This window comes from Alligator sinensis, unplaced genomic scaffold (assembly GCF_000455745.1).
Source record: "Alligator sinensis unplaced genomic scaffold, ASM45574v1 scaffold1531_1, whole genome shotgun sequence".
NCBI lineage: Eukaryota > Metazoa > Chordata > Crocodylia > Alligatoridae > Alligator > Alligator sinensis.
This window is the reverse complement of record NW_005843164.1, coordinates 98,503-117,048: the sequence shown is the minus strand read 5'-3', so window position 1 is coordinate 117,048 and position 18,546 is coordinate 98,503. Positions and strand designations below refer to the sequence as shown.

The following is an 18,546-nucleotide window of genomic DNA, read 5'->3' as shown; positions in this document are numbered from 1 at the left end:
TTTCCTGTTTTAAATAATTGATTCAAAAGGGGGGAAAACATTCATTTTTCTGCCTTTCACAGCAGCCCATCGACCAACGTGTTCAAAAGAGAAGACACGTCTCCAGCACGTGCCAGGAGCCCACACCTTCCCTGTCCCACGCCCCCTCCTTCTGCTAACAGCGCATGCGCAAGGAGGCATTTTCCCACCCCTCCCCTGAGGCACTGGCGCATGCGCAGTGAACCCTCTGTCCCTTTTCCCTGGGTTGCTGGACTGGAAAGAAGGAAGCAGCCACTCTGTGCGCATGCGCCTTTGCAGAAGGGGAGGGCAAGGAGTCACTGCGCATGCCCAGGCAGGGAGCCGAGAGGAGGTGGAGTCACTGCGCAGGCGCTGGCGCGGTGGTGCGGCTCGGGGCTGCAGGGCAGCGAGCTGGGTGCGGGGTGCGGGCGTGGTTGGGGGTGCAGCGGGTCGGGGGTTTGAGGCTGTGCGCCAGGTGGGTGCCTGCAGGGGAGGTGGGGGCGGGCAGACCTGGGCCAGGGGCAGGGTCCTGGGTCTCCCGGCACCAGCCAAGATGTGTGCTGTGTGTGTCCTTCCCGCAGGTGGCCCGGGGGAGCAGACTGGTGGAGAAATGCCGACCGAGCTGGAGCCCGTGGCAGCCGCGCGCCGTCCCTTCGCAGCCCAGGTGCAGCCGGAGGAGCAGGAGCCAGCAAGTCTCCAGGCTGGAGCAGACGGGGCGGGAAAAGTGACCTGGTGTCATCCAGGCCGGGACGCTGGGGCCTCCCTACGGTGCTGAGCGCCGCTGACAATCGAACGGCATCCCGTCACGCTCCTAATGGTCCAGGATCTTCCTCAGACTGGATAGACGCCTCTCCCGCTTACCCCTTTTCTCAGTTTACCCCTCCTGATTTGCTCTGCGCTGTCCCCTGGAATCAGCTTAGTGAGCGTGCCTATCTGTGCGAGACGCTTTACTGCTCGATACACCGATTTACTGCGCCGTAAGCATCACCATGTACATATGCAGGTGCTTATTGCATAGTAAATTGATCTGCTCCATGGTTACTTTACTACCCGCACACGTAGGTGGCAAATGAACTGCAGAGTAGCTACTGCATAGCAAAGTACGTGTAGACTGGGAGCAGATTTGAGCAGCAGGGATCAGGAGGTTGCTCCCTGGCCCCGTGAGCTGCCTGTTGCCGGCATGGGCTCCCGTGGCAGAGCATGTCCTCCTGTCCCGGCAGCAGGGAGCTCCTGGCCCCAGCTCTGAAACCGCTGGAACTGGGGAATGACTTCCCCACCCTAGAGCCTGGCACCAGCGCTTCCAGAACCTCTGCTCCCAGGAGGGCGAGGGGCCGCGGGAGGTGTGCAGCCACCTGCGGGAGCTGTGCCAGCGCTAGCTGGAGCCCAGCACCGCAGCAAGGAGCAGGTGCAGGAGCAAGCCCTGGCCATCCTGCCCCGGAGATAATGCTGGGAGTGGGGGCGCAGTGTGGACACCTGCGCCAAGTCAGTGGCCCAGGGCGAGGGTTTTCAGCTGGGACAGGCAGGGGATGAGAAGTGGTTATTTTACCCTGATCATCACAGCTGCTGTCCCCACCTCCATGTGTCTGGGGGACGTTCCCCTCCATCCTGTCTCCCAGTTCCTGGCTCCCCAGTGACATATTTATCTCATTCCCAGATCACAGCGAGTATGAAGGTTGAGGAGATTTCCCCAGACAAGATGCAGCCCACGGTGTCATTGCAGGAACCTGGTGATTGCTGGCGGGGGCAGCCGAAGGCCCATTGTACAGACAGGCATCGGGAGGAGGCAGGACCGGGGGAAACCCCAGGACCTCAGGACAAGACACCTCATGTCCCCAAAGAGCAGTCCTCGCCCGACCAGAAGTCAGGTGCTTACCAGCCTATCTGACGTACAAGGTTAACATGGGCTTGATAGGTGTCATGGCGGGACCGTGGTGATTGCTGGCGGGGGCAGCCGAAGGCCCATTGTACAGACAGGCATCGGGAGGAGGCAGGACCGGGGGAAACCCCAGGACCTCAGGACAAGACACCTCATGTCCCCAAAGAGCAGTCCTCGCCCGACCAGAAGTCAGGTGCTTACCAGCCTATTTGACGTACAAGGTTAACATGGGCTTGATACCCAAAGAGCAACATACCCTGTTGTTAGGGTGGCTGTTGAGTGTGGGTCAGCTGATTTTGGGCACAACTAAAAAGAAACAGGGAAAGGAGTGAGATCTTGGGTTCAAGACAAGTGCTCTAAGGTGGGACACCTAGCAGCGCATACCGTACAATGCCGTACTTGGTCTCGAACAGGTCCAAGGAGCCAGTGGCAGGTCAGGTGCTGGATGCAGGCCAGGGCGTGGGTCTGGGTGCCTGCGTGGCTGTCCTGCGTTCGGGAGGAGAGTCTCCAATGGCTGCCTCTGCTTGTGACAGGGCGGCAGTATTTCTAAGCATGGGGTTGGGGTAGGACCCAACTCTGATCTCTGTGGGTAGGCAGCACCCTGATCTTTCTCACTGCATGTGTGCACTTCCCAGCAGGAAGGGGCTTTAGCTTGGCTGGGCCTTGTAGTGCTACCGTGGTAATAATTATCTAATTGATTATCTATGAATGTTTTAATCAGCCCCTTTCCATGCCCCTCTGAACCCTTCCTGCCCAATAAAAGGCTGGTGCTCCTGTCAGGGCAGTGGGTTTCCCCAGTGGTGTGTGGCTGCTTCATGTACAGGTAACCCCAGGCCTCTGTCCTGCTGCAGATTCTCCTAAAACGGAGGAGACCTGGGACTGGTCACCAGACGAGAGCTGCTCAGGTTCCTACCCTGGACAAAGTCCTTCCCCAGGAGCAGGTAAGGAGTGGTGGTTTTACCCTTCTAGCAGCAGGAGGCATCCCCATCGGTGGAGAAATGTCTCTGCCAGAACATTTTGATGGTTTCAGTGCTCCAGCTGGTCAGCCTTTCTTGTTCCCCCAGCGCCCTGGAAGCATTTCACGTACCCTGGAGCAGACTGATTTTGCATTTCCTCTTCCCCGCTCCTTAATATGTGCGTGGTGACATTGCGCCAACATCCCTCTGTTCTCTCCTGGGGAGCAATGATGTCCCTGCAGGCTCTGACACAGTGTTTTGATCACCACCCTGCACTGGGTCAGAGTTTTGCATCTCCTGTCCAGCTTTGACTCTGTGGAGGTCTAGTAAAACAGTTGTGGGACTATACATTTTCCTTCTCCCTGCTTTTCCACACACTGAAGCCTCCAGCTGCCATAGTCTCAGGCCAGTGCAGGAGACTAGCAGGGCTTTCCCCATGCCAGCAGCACCAGGCTAACCTGTGCATGCTCTTCCCCACCCACACATACAGGGACCTTTAGTAGAGCTGATGAACAACCTCCTGAGGAGATGCCCATATTCCTGGAGCTGCAGAGGGCTTGCCCAGGGAGAATGGGAGAGATGGATTCCCTGATACCTCAACCAGGCCAGCTGGGGAAGGGGCGGGGCATGCCTCCAAAGCAGGTAAGCAAAGCATCAGGTTCATTTGTGGAGTGAAACTGCAGCTGGGGCAGAGGTGAGAAGGAGTCAGGGCTGCAGGGAAGAATTTTGGGTAGTGGAGAGACCTGAAGGGGGACAAGAAGAGGAAGCCTGACTGGTGACAGAGGCTGCAAACACCAAGCTGGCGTTAGCAGAACCTTGCTCCCATGCTCAGATAGCCAGGGTTGCTGACACTGGAAGGCACTCAAAGTGCTGTCTCATCTGCATCTAAGGATCAATCAAATAGGACATTTTAAGACCCAAACACCAAGAATGAGGCCCTCTAGGTCAGGGGTGGGCAATTATTTTGGGCGGAGGGCCACTTACTGAGTTTTGGCAAGCCATTGACAGGCAGCCAGGGGCAGATAAATATTCATTTTCTAAATTTTTTAGGGATCCCGCGGGCTGGATGGAATGGCTTGGCGGGTCACATTTGGCCTGCGGGCCGCATTTTGTCCACCCCTGCTCTAGGTACACTGTGACACCCAGCCACCCATAGGCAACGTGTGGGGAGATGGGGGGGCACCCCCCCCCCCGACAGGGAGTGCATGGGAGCTCGCCAGCTCTGGCCCCACCGCCACTGCCAGCATCTGCGGGAGCTTGCCCAGACTCAGGAGGCACCAGTCACCCATGCCGCCACCACCAGGAAGCACGACACTATGGTCTCTGCAACTGAACCCAGCAAGTCCCCTCCAGCCTGGCCTAGACCGTGGAGCGTATAGAGCCTCTGCAGCTGATGCCAGCAGGGTCTTTCCAGCTCAGCCAGTGGCCAGGCAGCCTTATGGGCATATAGTTGGGTAGGAGTGAGGAGCGCACCTGGGTGCTAGACATCTGTGTTAGTTTGAGATGAGGCAGAGGACAGGGTAGATTTGCACCTTACAAACTAAGTGAAGCTGAGAGGCACAGCAGAAGTTTTTGCAAGGCCAAGCTCATTTGTCAGATGCAATGAAAGGACATGGACAAGCCAGACTATCAAATAGTGTCTTTTGAATACCAGATACGGTGGGGGGAGGGAGGTGAGAGTCAAGACACTGCTGGGAGAGGGGAAAATAAGTGAAGGCCCCCACACACAAAGCGGACACAGAAGCCTGTGTATTAAGGATGGAGCCTGGTTTGCACTGGGATCCACTCCACGGCGTGGGACCTTGGTGTGAATGGGAGTTGGTAGCCTGTTGTTTGAGAGGCTGTTTGAGCTTGCCTGTTAGCCGGACTGGTTTGTCCCCCGTGGCGGCACTGAAGCAACCGTCCTTGCCCAGGAGGGGATGCAGGTCAGTAATGATGTGTCCAAGGGTTCGTAGGTTCATAGATTGTAGAGTCAGAAGGGACCACAATGGATCATCGTGTCCGACCCCCTGCCCCTGGCAGGAAAGAGGACCGAGGTGAGAAGGAGTCAGGGCTGCAGGGAAGAATTTTGGGTAGTGGAGAGACCTGAAGGGGGACAAGAAGAGGAAGCCTGACTGGTGACAGAGGCTGCAAACACCAAGCTGGCGTTAGCAGAACCTTGCTCCCATGCTCAGATAGCCAGGGTTGCTGACACTGGAAGGCACTCAAAGTGCTGTCTCATCTGCATCTAAGGATCAATCAAATAGGACATTTTAAGACCTGAACACCAAGAATGAGGCCCTCTAGGTTGGGGTGGGCAGTTATTTCGGGCGGAGGACCACTTACTGAGTTTTGGCAAGCCATTGACAGGCAGCCAGGGGCAGATAAATATTCATTTTCTAAATTTTTTAGGGATCCCGCGGGCTGGATGGAATGGCTTGGCGGGTCACATTTGGCCTGCGGGCCGCATTTTGTCCACCCCTGCTCTAGGTATACTGTGACACCCCGCCACCCATAGGCAACACATGGGGAGAGGTATGGGGGGGCACCTGCCCCCCCTGACAGGGAGTCCATGGGAGCTCACCAGCTCTGGCCCCACGGCAACTGCCAGCATCTGCGGGAGCTTGCCTAGACTCAAGAGGCACCAGTCACCCATGCCACCACCACCAGGAAGCACGGCACTATGGTCTCTGCAACTGAACCCAGCAAGTCCCCTCCAGCCTGGCCTAGACCGTGGAGCGTATAGAGCCTCTGCAGCTGATGCCAGCAGGGTCTTTCCAGCTCAGCCAGTGGCCAGGCAGCCTTATGGGCATATAGTTGGGTAGGAGTGAGGAGCACATCTGGGTGCTAGACATCTGTGTTAGTTTGAGATGAGGCAGAGGACAGGGTAGATTTGCACCTTACAAACTAAGTGAAGCTGAGAGGCACAGCAGAAGTTTTTGCAAGGCCAAGCTCATTTCTCAGATGCAATGAAAGGACATGGACAAGCCAGACTATCAAATAAAGAGAGTCTTTTGAATACCAAATACAGGGTGGGAGGGAGGGAGGTGGGAGTCAAGACACTGCTGGGAGAGGGGAAAATAAGTAAAGACCCCCACACACAGAAGCCTGTGTATTAAGGATGGAGCCCGGTTTGCACTGGGATCCACTCCACGGCGTGGGACCTTGGTGTGAATGGGAGTTGGTAGCCTGTTGTTTGAGAGGCTGTTTGAGCTTGCCTGTTAGCCGGACTGGTTTGTCCCCCGTGGCCGCACTGACCAACCGTCCTTGTCGAGGAGGGGATGGAGGTCAGTAATGGTGTGTGCAAGGGTTTTGAGCTGGGGACTCTGGTGACACTCGCAGTAGCGCTCTGTTGTCTTTGCTTCCCAGGTTGGTATTGCGGGAGGTGGGAGTGAGGTCTGAGTCTGGCTTTTTCGCTATTAGTGATGAGTTTTGGGATTGTTTCCCAATTGTAGGAGTCTGCTCCAGGCCTTTAAGGTGTGCTTCGTGGCGGATGGCAGGTATTGAAGCAAGTAGTGTGGTAACGTAGAGCCGGGGTTTGAACGGTGTATCTAGTGGTGGGCTTAGGACACAAGCTAGCTTTACTAGGTGGTAGGTTTCTGATATAATGTGCCAATGTAGCCATTGCAAACCTTCAGCGTGGTGTCTAGGAGATGAATTTGCCGGATGCAATATTCCAGTGTTGATTTGAGGGAGAGGTGGAAGTTGTTAAAATCCTGTTGAAATTTCTCTAGAGGTTCCTTGCCGTCCGTCCACAGGATGAAGGAGTTATTGATGCACCTTAGGTAAATGAAGTGGATGAGAGAGAGGTGTGGAGGGACCAGACTTCCTGGTCTGTCTTTAAAATATTGTCATGTTGTGAGGGCTGTATGCATGCCCGTGGCATTGCCATTTGTACTTCTGTATGGGGAGTCCTTGTATCTGAACTAATAAGGAAGCCGGTCCCTATGCCAAGTAAGATTAGCTGCACCATCTCCCTGGATGAGATGGGCTAGGGCAGAAACTTTAACTCCTATGTCCACAGAGCCATCTCCACATCACATAACAACAGAGTAATAGGGAGTTTTGTACCCCTACCTGTCAAGATTAAGCTTGCAAAACTTTGAAACACAAAGTAAGTCCAGATAGGGCTGTGGGGGCTGGAAGCAGCTGGAACAGGAGATAGTGATGCTGTACTGCTTGTGTCTGCAGCTCTGGGATGCCTTTGAGGACGTGGCTCTTCATTTCACCCGGGAGGAGTGGGCGCTGCTGGACAATGAAGACAAAGGGCTTTACCGGGATCAGATGCTGAGGAATTACCAAGCCCTCGTTTCCCTGGGTAAAGCTCTGGGTCTTGCTTGTCCCTACTCCTATGTGAACTCTGAAGTGTACTGTCTTTGTGTTTTTCAAACCCCATGAACTTGTGACTGGCGGTTTAAATCTTCCTTCTCCCCGCTGCCGTCACTGATCAGGCCTCTCTCGCGTTTCATATTTATATATCCTCCTTCATGTGATTCAGCCGCCTTCCCTTGAAGGCCTACCCATCTTCTCCATTCTTCTAACTCCTGGTGCTGCCATATCCAGCAGCTTCTTGGCAGTATGATCTTCCTTTGCCTTCTCAGCATGCTTGCATCATTTCCAATTCATTGTGCATACAAATTCACTGCTGGCTCTTTCTTGTGGAATTATTCCGATTTCTTCCCTCTTTGGCTTAGTGCATCCTGTCCAACGATATTTAAGGATCCAAGCATAGAGGATTTAGGTAGAACTGAATCCAGCTTCTCCTCCTTTGGTTCTTACCAGGCAGCAGTTAATGGAAGTCTTATCAGCCTATGCTGCTATGGCACAGATTTTGCATTTCCTCAACTCCTTTAGTGACATACGCACACGTGATGGAGCCCAGGTACTTCGCTGAAAGCTGCCCAGAATCCTTCCTATCACCTTCATCTCTCTACACCACCAGCTCTGGCTTAACTGTGAGACCCGTGCTCTCAAGTTCACTTTGCCTCTCAGAAGTTTCCTTCTCCTTACACCCTTCTGCATGTCAGGTGCCCATCACCGTGACAAAAAGAGCTGAGCTTGGTGCAGGGCCTAGTGAAAACCAGTTTTCATTTCCAGAGGATCTCTAATACACGGGCTTGCTCTGGCTTGTGTGGAGGTTTGAGATACCTATCTCTTATTGGATCAGTTTGCTTTTCTGGTGCTTTTTTTTCCATCCATTTCTTCCGAAGGACTTCCTTAGGGAAGTTCACGTATGCTTTTTCTAGCTGAACAAAGACCGTACAGAGCTTTTGGCTCTTTTTCTGTGATTATCCTGAATATTTCAGAGTAGTTTTGCACGCTTCTAAAATCACACTGATTATCACTCATCTTGGTGGTCCTCTTGAGTCTAGCTGCAACAACCTTTTCCTTACCTTTTTCAAGGAGTGGCTAAGTAACTGTTCTCTAGCCATTGGAAGATTGATCTTTACTACCTATCTCTTTGAAAAAGAAATGTGATATATCGGTCGCCTTTCACCCTCAATCTCTTTTCCTGTTCGTTTTTTAGATGAAATGCAGTAATTCCCATCCCGTTACTCTCCTAATTCCATCTTTAATTTAGTGAGCGCATCTACATGAGATGCTTCACTGCTCAACAGACCAGTTTACTGCCCAGTGAGCATCACCAGCTACACATGTAGATGCTTATTGCATAGTAAGTTGGTCTACTCCATGGTTAATTGGCTCCCTGCAAATGTAGGTAGCAAATGAAGTGCAGAGTAGTTACTGCACAGCATAGCACGTGTAGATGGCCGACTGGGAGCAAATTTGCAAATGGCAGGGGACCATTGTCCAAGCCCAGGCTCTGGCATTGCCCTGCCCTGCCCTTGCAGCAGACAGCTCCTGGGGGCAGGGAGCAATCTCCTAGCTCCAGTGGGGAGATGGCTGTCTCCTTCCCAGTATCCCAATGTATATCCTAATGAAGGCCTGTATTATTATAGGAAGACTGTTGGTTCACTTTGCTACATAGGTCAGGCATTCCCTACAAGCTAATGTGTACCGTGTCACGTCTCCCCCAGTTTTCCCTTTGTTATATTTAGAGAGTAGCCCGAAGCCATCAAGTAGCATGCTGTGCTGAGCCACTGGGCGTTCACAAGATATCACACTTTCACTCTGGTAATATCTCTGTTTCTAGTCCTGGTGCAGTGTATTTGCCTGGTATAGCCCTGTCTTTTAGATGTGGCAGAGAGCGCTGTGATTCAAGGGTTGTTCTTGTTTTGGGAAACTCTGTAGATCATTGCCACATTATGGGGTTTCATGTGCTATAAAAAGTGTCTCCCTTTTTTTCTTCTTTTGTCCATCTTAATGAGCCCCGTGAACTTTATCCTAATCCTGTTGTATCTGGTAACCTATGCACCCATGCCTGCCCTGGGATCATCCTCCCATTGGATGGGGTGTTAGCTTTAGTTGCATCTGCAGTTGTTATAAAATCATCCTCTCCTGTGCCCTCTTCATGACGAATTACCCTCTGTCCCGGAAAAAAACAGTTTCCTTGCGAGCGATCTGTCATGGGTTCTTTTTGATGCCGCAAGGCCTCACTTTAAAACTTCACTGAGAATAAACTCATTTCCACTTCTTCACCTGCAGTTATATATGTTATCCATCCCAAAGCATGTCCGATATCTCCTAATTTTGGTACCTTGAAAACAGCAGAAGTTTTTCTGCTTTCTAATACCTCCATGAATCACTGCATCATCACCCTTGGCCCTCGTGACTGCAAGTTTCCTACCCTTTTTATACTTCTGAGTGGTTTCTGCTTTGTTTCCTATGAGTGTTCCTCCACTACCTGGGTGACGAGGATTATCATTTATTGAAGGCTTCTCCCTGTAGTGCCATCTGTCATCCTAAATATCCATCCTCCCTTGTCCTTCAGGGTCCTACTAGAATCCCTCAGTTGAAGGGATCCGTTCCCCAAATTCCAGTTTGTTATTGTCCATCCAGTCCCCAGTCACGAACACTCGTTAATCGCTGCCCCAAACAGGATATCGAGGTCCCACACCTGACTTAATCTGCCGCATCCAGCGAGGAGAGGTGGAGCTCTGGGCGTGCGATGATGAGGACCGTGGGGAAATCTCAGAGTCGGAGGAGCTGCTGCCAGGTGAGCTGTGGCTGTCCCCTCCCCAGACAGACAGGGGACCTGCCCCACGCTGACCTGCCTTCGTCTCGCCCCCGCACTTTTTCCTGCCCAGGCAGAGGGTCGGACTCGACCTACTGAGGTCCCTTCCGACCCTACATCTATGAATGTATGAAGATAGCTTGTCTTGTAATTTGTCCTAGCAGGTATTATTCCCACACCCTGAAATTCATAGACATTAGGGCTGGAAGGGACCTATTCAAAGCTATGGAGTCAAGCAACTGTTCCTTTCTTCTCCCCCTAATTACGCCTGTCGAGGGAAAACTGAGTTTGCTGCCTCGAATTTTAGGCATGGATCTGGTTTCCCTTGGAAACGCTTGTGTGCCACAGAAGCAGCTGATGCAATGTAAAGCAGAGCTCCCAGTATACCCATGACTGATGGCGAGCCCCAGAAACCCACCGTGAGGCTGCTGACCCTTGCGCACAGATGCTGCTCTCAAGGCTGCCAGAGCTCAAGGGTGAGCAGCAGAAAGCAGGCTCACATATGCACTTTGGCTTCCGGAGCACGTGAGACCATTCAATTAGAGTGCTTGGCTTCGTTTCCTCATGGACCCGCCCATGCTGTGGGATACAGCAGACCCTAGAGAGCCTCACGCTGGCTTGAAGCATATCCTTTAGTTCTCACCCTCGGCCCATTTGAGCATGACGCTATTCACGTACTGTTCTGATGCACGTGTCCCAGCGGGGTCTGACACTGGGCCAGAAAGCCTGAGAGTCTGGTTCTGAAACCTGTCGAGTAGGGAACATTAGCACGGCACAGGGACCTGCCCCTCCCTCACACGCGGTGCTTGGGGTTTGCAAGGGAGACCTTGTTTTCTTAAGGAAACACGGGTGGCCATATCCAGTCCTGCTCGGGGGGCTGTTGCAGCAGAAGGAATAGGAGGGCAGGGACTAATCTGGAGTTTCTCTTCCCCATGCAGGAGGTGCCTGTGTGCCTAGCAGAGCTGAGGAGCAGGGTCCTGAGGAAGGGCCAGCAAACCTGGAGCCACAACAGGCTTCCCCAGGGTGTTTGGATGAGCTGGACTTGCTCAGACCTGAGCAGGACCAATGGCCCAGGAGTCAGGGGAGGCCCCAGAAGCAGGAGGAGGATGTAGCACTGAATCAGGTACCATCTCCAGTGGGGCAGGAGCGTGGAGACGGGACAGAAGACAGAAAGGGTCCTGTGTTCAGGGAACAGTTTGTGGAGCTGAGAGGTCTGAAGAACCACAAGGCAAAGTTGCAGTGGGGAGACAGACTGCGTCCAAACCAAGCCAGTGGCGAGGGCCTGAGAAGAAAGCAGGAGCTCACCACCAAGCCCAGGGGGAGAGCCCGGCCCTGCCCTGAGTGCAGGAAAAGCTTTATCTGCCCTTCACTCCTAGCTCTGCATAAGATAAGGCATGCTGGGGTGAAGCCCTACGTATGCTCCAAGTCTGGGAAGAGCTTCGCCTGCCTCCTGACCCTGGCTGCTCACCGCAAGATCCACTCTAAAGTGCTCCCCCACCGCCTCACCAAAGGTGCGAAGAGCTTCGTGTTCCCCTCGGACCTGCTCCAGAACCAGCGCAGGCGCAGGGAGAGGCGTCAGTACTGCTGTGTCACGTGCGGGAAGACCTTCGCCCGCTTCTCCTTCCTGGCGCAGCACCGGAGCTCCCACCTGGGGAGGAAGACGCACCGCTGCACCGAGTGCAGGAAGACCTTCACGTGCTGGCGAGGCCTGTCCCTGCACCAGTGCACGCAGAGCAGGGAGCAGCCACACCACTGCACCGTGTGTGGGAAGAGCTTCAGGCAGCCCTCCAGCCTGGCCAGGCACATGCTCGTGCATACAAGGGAGAAGCCGTATCATCTCTCTGCATGTGGTAAGAGCTTTACCATCCTGGCCAAACCCCAGCGCATCCACACAGGGGAGAAGCCACATCAGTGCTCGGAGTGTGGGGAGAGCTTCACCTGCGCTTCCCGCCTGGCGCAGCACCAGCTCGTTCACACCGTGGAGAGGCCACATCAGTGCTCTGTGTGTGGGAAGAGCTTCTCCCAGTCTTATTACTTGGCCCAGCACCGGCACATCCATGTAGGGGACAAGCCGTATCAGTGTCCAGATTGTGGGAAAAGGTTCACCCGGTCCTCGCACCTGACCGAGCACAAGCGCATCCACACGGGAGAGAAGCCGTACCAGTGCGCGCAGTGCGGGAAAAGCTTTATGTGGTCCACCAGCCTGGCCCAGCACCAGCGCATCCACACCGGGGAGAAGCCGCATCAGTGCTCGGAGTGCGGGAAGAGCTTCACCCAGTCTTCGAACCTGGCCCAGCACCAGCGCATCCACACAGGGGAGAAGCCGTATCAGTGCACTCGGTGTGGGAAAAGCTTTGCCCGCTCCTCCTACCTGGCCCAGCACCAGCTCATCCACACAATGGAGAGGATACATCCGTGCTCTGTGTGTGGGAAGAGCTTCACCAAATCCTCCCACCTGGCCCGGCACCAGCACATCCACATATGGGAGAAATCGCATCAGTGCTCGGAGTGTGGGAAAAGCTTCAGCCGCCCGTCCCACCTGGCAAAGCACCAGCTCATCCACACCGGGGAGAGGCCACATCACTGCTCTGAATGTGGGAAGAGCTTCACCCAGTCCTCCACTCTGGGCCGGCACCAGCTCATCCACATTGGGGAGAAGCCACATCAGTGCCCCGAGTGTGGGAAGAGCTTCACCAACTCCTTCAACCTGGTCCAGCACCAGCGCATCCACACCGGGGAGAAGCCACATCAGTGCTTGGTGTGTGGGAAGAGCTTTACCCAGTCCTCCACCCTGGTTCGGCACCAGCGCATCCACACCGGGGAGAAGCCGTATCAGTGCTCGGTGTGCGGGAAGGGCTTCACCTGCTCTTCCCAACTGGCCCAGCACCAGGTCATCCACACAGGAGAGAGGCCGCACCAGTGCTCTGTGTGCGGGAAGAGCTTCACCCAGTCCTCCAGCCTGGCCCAGCACCAGCGCATCCACACCGGGGAGAAGCCACATCAGTGCTCTGAGTGCGGAAAGAGCTTCACCTGCTCCTCCAGCCTGGTCCAGCACCAGCGCGTGCACACGGGGGAGAAACCATATCACTGCTCTGAGTGCGGGAAAAGCTTTACCAACTCCTCCAACCTGGCCGAGCACCAGCGCATCCACACCGGGGAGAAGCCGCATCGGTGCTCTGAGTGCGGGAAAAGCTTCGCCTACTCCTCCAACCTGACCCAGCACCAGCGCATCCACACAGGAGAGAGGCCGCATCAGTGCCCCGAATGTGGGAAGAGCTTCGCCCAGTCCTCCAGCCTGGCCCAGCACCAGCGCATCCACACCGGGGAGAAGCCGTATCAGTGCTCTGTGTGTGGGAAAAGCTTTACCCGCTCCTCCCACCTGGCCCAGCACCAGCGAATCCACCCAGGGGAGAAGCCCCATCAGTTCTCTTAGTGTGGGAAGAGCTTCACCCATTCTTCCTACCTGGCACAGCACCAGCTCCTCCGCACAGTGGAGAAGCTACACCGGTGCTCTGTGTGGGAAGAGCTTCACCAAAACCTCCCACCTAGCCCGGCACTGGCACATCCACATGGAGGAGAGGCCACATCAGTGGTCTGAGCACGGGAAAAGCTCCATCCGCTGCTCCAGCCTGGCCTGACACCAGCACATCCACACCTGGGAGTATCCATAATTGTCAGCAATTCAGGAAGGGTTTGGGGTGCCTGCCTGCTCAGCACCCGCCTGTGGCTGCATTCAGGAAAGCACACTCATGCGGGTGGACTGGAGAAAGAAATCACCCAGGCTTTGACCCGGATATGGTGCAGCACAACCCAAAGGACACAGAGGCTTGTCCCCCAGGTTTGATCCAAGAGAGGTGCTAAGAGGAAACACCTTGAGTAGAGGCCAGTCCAAATGCTGGGGGAAGCCTGTGCGCTCCCCATCCTTCTCCAGCAGCCGAAAAGTTCTTCCTGGGAACGAACAAGCACCTTCACGAGAGGGTGCCCTCTGCAAGACACCTGGCTCCAAATGACACCCAGGGACAGCGTCGGCCACCTCCCAGCTTCATCCTCACTCCTGTTCAAGGCTCTGGAGATGTGGGAAGGAGAACATTTATGGCTGGAGAATCATTCCCTGACCTCGCCTTTCTTCTCCACCACATTAGCCTTCCCCTTGGTTGGCACATGCCCATTGGGTGTCTGCAAGGAGCTGCTACTTGCACCCCGAGCCCAGTTTTGCTTTGCAGCCTCTCCAAAACTGCACTGCTGGCTGCCTGCTGCCCCCCTGCCCTTCATTGCATTCTCCATAATGTATTTTCTATTAAAGCCCCAGAACCGGACGTGCTATCCCCTGTGGCTGGCCTCTGTGTCCTCTCCAGAGCTGTGCAGCGGGAACAGACCCCTTTCCAGGGCAGAGCGCTCTGTGCCTTCCTACCCCTTCCCTCCCAGAGGATTCACTGCAATCCAGGCATTGTTGCTAAGCCGTGGGAGCAGGAGTTCATCACACTCAAGGCCTCGCTCCCACGTCTTGCTGTGCAGCAAGGACCCTGCCCTTTTGAAGAAACATCTGGCCAGGGGGCAGTGGAGCCTCTTTTTTGGGTGGAATGGGTGAAGGAGGCGCCAGTTGTCTCCTGTGGGAGGGTGGGGAAAGTAGGAAGACCTCCTCCTCGTGAAATGCAGCATGTTGTAATCTCTCGCCGTGACTACTAAGGCCTCTCTGATTGTTGTGGGGACGCATGTCCTGCTGCTTGCTGCCCTAGAGACCCCTGCAACCTCCGAGGCAAAGAGTTGCCGGCCCCACCACTGCTAATTCCAGGGAGGGAGCAGCGCAGGAAGGGACACCTTCCCCCTCCCAGGCAGCTCCTGAGCCGCTCCTGTGCGCAGAAACCAGGGGAGCGCGTTCAAACAGAGGTAGCTCAGGGGCCTGCCACTGAGAGGTGCCTGGGGATGCTCCCAGCCTGGGCAGCAAGCAGGGGCACGATCCAGAGCCCCCAGCCTGAGTGCTGGGGTTGCAGAGGCTGGAGACTGCCGCCATCAAGGCACAGCTTTTGCACCAGAGGCAACTACAGGACTCGGCTCGCCGGGGCAGGAGCAGGAGACTTCAGAGCAGGCCCTAACCGTGACCAGAGACAGCAGTGGGGAGCAAAGCCTTTGCCCTAGGGGCTGTGGAGGGGCACGGGGAGGCTGCTGAAAGGCCTGGTGTTGCTGCCCCTGGCCCTGAGGGAGTGACTGCTCCGTGCACTGCCATCGCTGGGGAGATGATCACACCTGGTGGCTCTGGCACTACTGTTTGGGGCGCGGGCTGGGGCCTTTCTGTCCCTTGCCAGCTCCTGGGGATGGAGAGAGCAGGAGGGCGCTGGGGCTGCAGTGCTCGGGGCGGTGAGGCATGGGTAAGAGGAGTGATGCAGGGACGAGGGAAAGCTCTGCCCTCCTTCCCTACATTGATGGGACTTGTCTCTGCTCGCAGGGACGTCTCTGCTGCTTTTCTGCTCTGTGCTCTCCCAGACTCCTTCCTGACCCTAAAATATTCTCTGTGGGTTTCCTTGCTCCTTCCTTGGCTAACGTGAGGGGTGTTTAATTGCGGACAATTCATTCCCGTTGCAAACTCCAAGGTATCTGTGCCCAGACGTAAATCCTGGCAGGATTCAGTCCTAAGGTGTCCTCACACCTCGGAGACGGAAACAGCCAAAGGTGGTATCATTGAACTGCTCTTCCCAAGCCTTCAGACTGCTTTTGGATAGCAAAGGCCAACTACCAGTACCAGTATTGAGTTGGTCTAATAAAAGATCAGTTACCCAAAGAGCCTTGTCTTCCTATGTCCTTAGCCCAACACGGCTACACCCTACACCCCTGAATTTCCTCAAGAAATCTGGCTGGGGTTACCTAACCCCAGCGCTGTTTCCTGCCCAGAGTAGGGGGTCGGACCTGGTGATCTGCCAGGTCCCTTCTGACTAGAAATCTCTGATTCCCAGTGTCGTGGCCTGCTGGGGGGGCTCCAGGATCTGGTATCTGCCACCCCCTCGCGGTGTTTGCAACCCAACGAGCATCTGTCCTGAGACCAAGCCACAGCCTCCTGGGCTGTGTGGACAGGAGTTGCGCTTGCAAACCCAGGGCAGAGACTCCCCCACTGCGTGGCACCGGAGAGGCCGCCCCTGCATCCCTGGGTCCAGTTTGGGCCCCGCAGAACAAGGAGGAGGTGGACGGGTTGGGAAGAGCCCAGGCGAGGGCCGCAAAACCGATCCAGGGCCTGGGAGAGCTAGGGTGAGCGAGTCTGATGGGATCTGATCCCCATCTTCCCAGCCCTGATGGACGAGGACAGAGCTCTTCTCTGGCCACGGGACAGGAGGGGAGCAACGGCTGCAAGCTGCAGCAGGGGAAAGGGAGGCTGGAGACGAGGAGGCCCTTGCTGAACGTGCGTGTGGTCGCGGGCTGGAACAGGCTGCGCAGAGCGGGAGTCTATCCGAGGAGGTCTCCAAGGGCAGGTAGGACAGGCGCGCGGCTGGGCTGGTTGAGTCCCGTCTCGGTCTCTGTCTCTCTCTATCTACCTAGAGCTCCATCTGTCTCTGTCCCTCTGTCTGTGTTTGTCTCTGGCCATCCATCTGCCTAGATACCTAGCTATCTCTGTCTTCATCTGTCCATCTGGCTGCCTCTCCATCTACTTGTATACCTCTATGCCTCTCCCTCTCCAGCCATCTATCTCTATCTCTACCTCTGTCCCTACCCTGATATTTCTATTTCTCTCTCCATGTATCATTTAGCTTTATGTATCTGTCCCTCTCTATCCATCCATCTTAATCCATCTCTCTCTGCCTCTATTGCCCTCTATCTAGATATCTCTAGCTACTCCTCTCTATATCCATCTCTCTGTCTCTATGTACCCCTGTCCCTCTATCTCCCTAGATATCTCTATCCATATACCTATCTATCCATCTCTGTCCATCCATCCCTCAAACCAGTCCATCCAATGAACCAGAGCATCCATCTCTGTCCATCTGTCTGTCTATCCATCTCTCTATCTCTGTCTACCTACATAGATATTTCTATTAATCTCTCTATATATCATCTAGTTATCTGTCCATCCAGCCAATGAACCATTCAGCCATCTGTTCGTTTCCATAATCCCATCCACCCATTCATCTGTCCATCCATCCAGCCATCCACTTGTCCATTCATCCATCCCTTACTCCTCTCCACACACCCAACCGTATAACCCTGTCTACCCATCCACCCACACATCCATCACCTATTTCTCTCTACCTAGGTATCGCTATCCCTCTATCCATACACCTATCATCTAGCCGTCTATCTCTGTCCATCTCCACCTCTTGCCATCCCTATGTTCCTGCTTTCTTTCTCTCTCTCCATCATCTCTCTGTTGCCCTGCGATGCCCAGACCCACTCAGCCGCCAAATGGTGGCAGAGACCCAGAGCAGATCCTACCAGCCCCCTGCCCCCCTCCCCAAGCCTGGTGTCCAGCTCAGCCTGGGGTGCCCAGCAGCATGGAGCAGCCCCCAGCGCTGGGGAGGGGAGGCTGCAGCCCGGCTGGGGCCCAGGTTGTCCCTGCCTGGGGGCCTGGACCCAGAATGGCCTCTGACGCCTGCCAGGTGCAGCTTGCAGGGCCACGGGGCTCTGGGAACTGGAGGGCACGGGTTTGCTGGGCAGGTGCTGTGGGTAAGAGCAGGGCGCGCGCAAAGAACCCAGGCATCTGGGACACGGATACTGGGGGATGCACACACACAACACCCCCAGGTGTCTGGGACACGTGCTCAGAACCCAGACCTCTGGGACACCCCCCACCCCGCCCAGGCATTCAGGACACACACACATGCACATGCATACATGCACACAACCCGGGCATCCAGGGCGCGCACACATGGAATCCAGGCCTTTGGGACACACATACAACACCCAGGTTTGAGACACAAACACATCCACAACCCAGGCATCTGGGGTGCACACACACAATCATCTCTCCATATATCATCCAGGCTTCCAGACACGCATATATACACACACACACACACGCACGTGCATGCATACATGCATGCATAGGACCCGGGGGTTGAGGACACGCAATGTAGAACCCAGTCGTCCAGGGCACAGAAACACAGATGCACGCTCACAAAACTCAGACATCTGGGACGTGTGCACGTGCACACACACATGCTTTCCCCACAGCAGCCCCTGTGGAGAGGTCTGAGATCCCAGGGATGGGTGCACCAGACACCCCCACCCCAGGCCACGCAGTCTGTCCGTCCCAGCTCAGTGTCCCCAGGGCTGGGGGGGCCCTGCAGCACCACAACCCCGGAGGGCAGGCCCCAAGCCTGGCTCCTTGCCCCACTGGGGCTGCCTGAGGCCTGCCCGGTGGGGCAAGAGGAAGGGATCATCAGCCAAGATCCAGAGCATCTCCGGACCCAGCCCTACCCTGCCCCTGTGCTGGCGTCTGCCCCCCACCGCTGCCCTGGGACAGACGGGTGAAGCTGGCCAGGTCCAACACGGCTGTTTATTGACGGGGGGAGACGATCCACGCTGGGGCAGAGAGGAAACAGAGCAGGGGGGAAATACCCACGTCCTAGCAGGCTGTTGCCACAATCCCGGCTGCCGCCATCACCACCGTCTTAGCCGAC

At 55.3% G+C, this 18,546-nt stretch overlaps 1 pseudogene; it reads left to right on the top strand.

Moving 5' to 3' along the window:
* The first annotated feature begins 225 nt into the window (after positions 1 to 225).
* LOC102377070 overlaps positions 226 to 18,546 on the top strand; it is a 29,010-nt pseudogene continuing 10,689 nt past the window's right edge.